This window comes from Oncorhynchus masou, unplaced genomic scaffold (assembly GCF_036934945.1).
Source record: "Oncorhynchus masou masou isolate Uvic2021 unplaced genomic scaffold, UVic_Omas_1.1 unplaced_scaffold_747, whole genome shotgun sequence".
NCBI classification, from domain to species: domain Eukaryota; kingdom Metazoa; phylum Chordata; class Actinopteri; order Salmoniformes; family Salmonidae; genus Oncorhynchus; species Oncorhynchus masou.
Window position 1 is genome coordinate 152,501 of NW_027013929.1, and position 5,281 is coordinate 157,781.

At 44.9% G+C, this 5,281-nt stretch overlaps 1 protein-coding gene across 5 annotated transcripts in view; it reads right to left on the reverse strand.

The window, feature by feature from the left end:
- LOC135537294 (epidermal growth factor receptor kinase substrate 8-like) overlaps positions 1-3,870 on the reverse strand; it is a 143,388-nt gene extending 139,518 nt beyond the window's left edge. For 4 of the 5 annotated variants that reach the window (XM_064963490.1, XM_064963492.1, XM_064963487.1 and 1 more), the window contains exon 1: positions 3,571-3,870. The gene's annotated coding sequence lies outside the window, so the exon portion shown is untranslated. The remainder of the gene's footprint in view (positions 1-3,570) is intronic. The other variant, XM_064963489.1, reaches the window with a different exon arrangement.
- Positions 3,871-5,281: the final 1,411 nt, after the last annotated feature.

Consider the following 5,281-nt stretch of genomic DNA (forward strand, 5'->3'; position numbering starts at 1 on the left):
CACTACATGGCAGCACCACAATATGGTAGCACCACAACATGGCAGCACCACTACATGGCAGCACCACAACATGGCAGCACCACAACATGGTAGCAGCACAAGCATCAAAGCAGCCCAGGACCTTGAAGGAACGAAAGAGTAGCAGGACATTCTTAGTCACAATGTAATCTTGCAGTGTGTGTGTGGGTGGTACCATACACTGGAGAAGAACGGCTAAGAGAAGATAATGTATTTGGTCAGGGTGCAGTGGACAGCATAGAGGTCAAGTGAATAAGGAAGCAGAGAGACAGGGTGTTGTGGACGACCATGTTTCAGAAGCGTAGTGAACTGAAGTGATGCAGGAAATAGCAGTGTACAGGTCTTTCTTCTCGTTAAAGACCATGTTTCATTCCCAAAGCCTTGGCGACAGAGGGGACAGAGGTGACAGAGGGGACAGAGGGGACAGAGGCGACAGAGGGGACAGAGGCGACAGAGGGGACAGAGGGGACAGAGGCGACAGAGGCGACAGAGGGGACAGAGGGGACAGAGGGGACAGAAGGGACAGAGGCGACAGAAGGGACAGAGGGGACAGCAAGAATGTCCCAAGTATTGACTTTCCTCTTTAACACTTTGACCCACATCAATGTTTCAACACCCCCTATTCTACATGATTTAACGGTATGCCTTTGTCTTGAATTACTTACGCTACGATCCAAATCAATTCAAAGTGTGTGAAAATATGTTGAAATGACATCTTAGCGGTTTGATTGACATTAGGAAGGGCTTTGGATGGAAGGGCTGGATGTTCGCATGAAAGATATCAACGAGACCTCTGGCCCATCCTCCTACCAACCAGGGAACACCCTCCTACCAACCAGGGAACACCCTCCTACCAACCAGGGAACACCCTCCTACCAACCAGGGAACAGCCTCCTACCAACCAGGGGACAGCCTCCTACCAACCAGGGAACAGCCTCCTACCAACCAGGGAACAGCCTCCTACCAACCAGGGAACAGCCTCCTACCAACCAGAGAACACCCTCCTACCAACCAGGGAACACCCTCCTACCAACCAGGGAACACCCTCCTACCAACCAGGGAACACCCTCCTACCAACCAGGGAACACCCTCCTACCAACCAGGGAACACCCTCCTACCAACCAGGGAACACCCTCCTACCAACCAGGGAACACCCTCCTACCAACCAGGGAACAGCCTCCTACCAACCAGGGAACAGCCTCCTACCAACCAGGGAACAGCCTCCTACCAACCAGGGAACACCCTCCTACCAACCAGGGAACACCCTCCTACCAACCAGGGAACAGCCTCCTACCAACCAGGGAACACCCTCCTACCAACCACGGAACACCGTCCTACCAACCAGGGAACACCGGAACACAGTCCCTGAACCATAACAAAGGACGGACAGCGGCCTGCCTCATCTGGCTGTGTTCACACAAACACTACTAACCGATTATTATAATCTGCAGGAAGGATCAATAATGATGATTCACGATGCTTAATTGATTGATAATCAATAAAGGGTATTTCATTGCACTAAGCTGTTTGATTCATGTATAATAAATACATTTCATCTGATAGACAAAGGGCCTTTGGATTAGACTACCATCATTCATCACTGTGAATATATTTTCTTCAACAGTCATTGATTCTGTAGGATATTCTGAAATAGTATCCTAAGCACCTATAGCTATGACAGAGAACGGGCCTTTTGGATTAGACTACTACTATCATCACCTATAGCTATGTGCTCATTGAGCATGAGTTCCCCAGCCCTAGTTACATACAGCAGACAACCCTTTAGTAATGAGTTCCCCAGCCCTAGTTACATACAGCAGACAACCCTTTAGTAATGAGTTCCCCAGCCCTAGTTACATACAGCAGACAACCCTTTAGTAATGAGTTCCCCAGCCCTAGTTACATACAGCAGACAACCCTTTAGTAATGAGTTCCCCAGCCCTAGTTACATACAGCAGACAACCCTTTAGTAATGAGTTCCCCAGACCTAGTTACATACAGCAGACAACCCTTTAGTAATGAGTTCCCCAGCCCTAGTTACATACAGCAGACAACCCTTTAGTAATGAGTTCCCCAGCCCTAGTTACATACATCAGACAACCCTTTAGTAATGAGTTCCCCAGCCCTAGTTACATACATCAGACAACCCTTTAGTAATGAGTTCCCCAGCCCTAGTTACATACAGCAGACAACCCTTTAGTAATGAGTTCCCAGCCCTAGTTACATACAGCAGACAACCCTTTAGTAATGAGTTCCCCAGCCCTAGTTACATACAGCAGACAACCCTTTAGTAATGAGTTCCCCAGCCCTAGTTACATACAGCAGACAACCCTTTAGTAATGAGTTCCCCAGCTCTAGTTACATACAGCAGACAACCCTTTAGTAATGAGTTCCCCAGCCCTAGTTACATACAGCAGACAACCCTTTAGTAATGAGTTCCCAGCCCTAGTTACATACAGCAGACAACCCTTTAGTAATGAGTTCCCCAGACCTAGTTACATACAGCAGACAACCCTTTAGTAATGAGTTCCCCAGACCTAGTTACATACAGCAGACAACCCTTTAGTAATGAGATCCCCAGACCTAGTTACATACAGCAGACAACCCTTTAGTAATGAGTTCCCAGCCCTAGTTACATACAGCAGACAACCCTTTAGTAATGAGTTCCCCAGACCTAGTTACATACAGCAGACAACCCTTTAGTAATGAGTTCCCCAGCCCTAGTTACATACAGCAGACAACCCTTTAGTAAATCATGAAATATATTGACCAATTACACACAGCAGCCGACAAGTAGAAAAATAGAACTGAATTGAACATGACATTAATTTAAATATTATTTAAATAGGCCTATAGCCTACTGTTTTATTTTATACAGTCATCTCGGTTTGAATTTATTTGAAGCATCTTTTTATACTTCGCTTGTTTGAATTAATGGCAAAAACCTTGTCAACGTTGTTTGTCCTGAAGTTGTCGGCGGTCACAGAGACGGATAAACCGAAAACAAATTTGTGCAACAGAAGTTGATATTAAACGTTTTTTGTGCGTACGGAACATTTTGGGGATTTTTTATTTCAGCTCATGAAACCTAGGACCAACACTTTATGTTCAGCAGAGATCCTCTGTGTTTAAAGTGATGCAGGAGAGGGAAAGCATCTAACGACGCTCTTACAGTAGCTTTTCAATAACGATGGTTTTGGGGAAACAGCTCAGAGATTGACCGATGCTCCTACGAAGATTCTAACGATGAACTTAGCCTTAAGATGCTTTTGGAAAAATCGGGCCCAGGTTGCTACGGTGCAACGGTCTAAGGCTACGGTCTATACGGTTCAATACAGCGCTTTGAATAATAATAATAAGTCAACACGTTCAATTGAATATATTGTCAGCGATGCATTATACAGGCTATGATAGGATTCATATTACCTGGTTTTGTAAATAATCAAAGGTGAATTCACCAATCGAGAGTCAATAGGTTACTGTTTTCATACACAGATAGGACTATATATGGTGTTTGTTTTGTGGGAAAAAGCGAGAGACGTCTGCACTTACCTGCTGAAAATGGCTTCACAAACCCTCTGTATTAGCGCATGGCACAAGCAGACTCCTATTCTTTCTGGGAAGAATACAATAGCCCTGAAGTAGAGTATTAGTTGACTTCTATCACCTTGGACGTCCGAGCGGCGGGTCGCCGTATCCAGACCGCCTCGTCCTCTGCGACGCACCTGGCGTCAAAAGGTCACGCACAGGCTGGCAAAAGTAGAAAGTCGCAGGACCGTAGAAAACAGCGTTTGAACTAAACGGTTACGGTACTTCTATTGCAAATGTGTGGTCTGTTTCGTCTAACTAAGATCCGCCTTACCTCCCTCCCTCTTCCCCTCTCACTCTCCCCTCCTCCCTGGTCTGCAGGCACCGTCTCCGCTATGGCACCGACGCCCTCTACAGCAATCAGGCCGTTTACGCACGAGCCGTACCGTATTCGGATTAATTGTGTGCAGCCCATGGACCTTGCTACAGATCCTGAACCGGGAATGCGGAACCGTGGACACACCGGGTGTGCAGGTTTTCCAGTGGAGAATGCTTAGGGGAGGAGGGTTTATAATAATGTTTGGAGCGGAGTAGATGGAATGGCATCAAACCACGTATTTGATACCATTCCACCAACTCCGCTCCAGCCATTACCAGGAGCCCGTCCTTCCCAATTAAGGTGCCACCAACCTCCTGTGGTTCCAACCCAACAACAAACATGTTTCAGCCAATGAAGAACTGACTGACTGAATCAGGTGTTCAGAAGAATGGAAGGTTTTCTTTCGCTCTTTCCACATCATTTCAATTAAATTTCGTTGAACCAACGATGAATAAGACGTTGTCTTGACGTCGGTGCCCAGTACATGTGTCTATGGCTGCATTTACACAGGCAACTTCCCAATGAACGTTATGGGCCCAATTTCCCCGAAGCATTTTAAGGCTAAATGTATCGCTAAATGTACCTTTATAGGGGAATCATTTCATCTCTGCGCTGTTTCCTAAAACTATTGGTATTAATGTTGCACTTGAAAACGCGCATCTGCCTCCACTTGTCGAACAGCTAAATGCGTCTTTAGATGATTTTTTTGTGCCGTGCCGCGTCACTTTATACACAAAAGCTTCCGATAAACATAGACTTATATGGTTTATCCGTCTCTCTGTGACCCCCGATAACTTCAGAACAAAGTTAACTACAAATAAGTTGCCATTGTCTTTGAAATTCATACTAACAAGTGACATAAACACAACGCTTCAAATTAAAACCGAGATGAATGCATTCAAATATAAATGCATGTTCAATCAATTGACTTACCTGCGTTACTCTGTAATTTGTTGCAATTTATTTTGTGTGTAGCAACGAAGTGTCAAATCTGGGATTGAGTGATTTTTTTCAAATAAACCTGTGTTTTCGAACGCAGGTGGTAATATCTCTCGAGGCGCAGATCTGTCTTCAGTTTTTTAATTTGAACATTATTTAACTAGGCAAGTCAGTTAAAAACATATTATTATTTACAATGACTACCTACGGGGGAACAGTGGGTTAACTGTCTTGTTCAGTAGCAGAAGGACAGATGTATACCTCGTCAGCTCAGGGATTCGATCCCTCTAACCACTCGGCTACCTGCCGCCCCAAAATATTGTTAAATAATGATATTTATATTATATATAATAATTCTAATTATATTAAGGAAATATTTGAATGGAGATGGCTGATCCGAGAGTAGCACTGGCTTTC